Here is a 334-nt window from a genome sequence, read left to right as displayed (position 1 = left end):
GGGTTGAATTTATGAACTGTTAACTACTTCATTATGAATTGAACATTACCTCAGTATTATGTGCATATGTTGAAGTAATGTTACAGTTTAGCATATCATTTTGACTGTGAATTGATTACACACTACTTACATGAAAGTGTGTCATTTTCAGTCACTGGGTTCGTGTGTGTGTGTGTGTGTGTGTGTGTGTGTTTGCTTTTGTGTTCATTATTAGCTGATTTTTCCTCTTGTTACACTAGTGACTTCCCTATGACGAAGTCCATTACATAATTTTCTGTAATTATACTTCGCTTTCTTCAGATATTCTTCTTTGATTCAACACTCTGTCTATCCT

Source organism: Babylonia areolata, chromosome 5, assembly GCF_041734735.1.
Source record: "Babylonia areolata isolate BAREFJ2019XMU chromosome 5, ASM4173473v1, whole genome shotgun sequence".
Taxonomy (NCBI): domain Eukaryota; kingdom Metazoa; phylum Mollusca; class Gastropoda; order Neogastropoda; family Buccinidae; genus Babylonia; species Babylonia areolata.
This window is presented reverse-complemented; position numbering follows the sequence as displayed.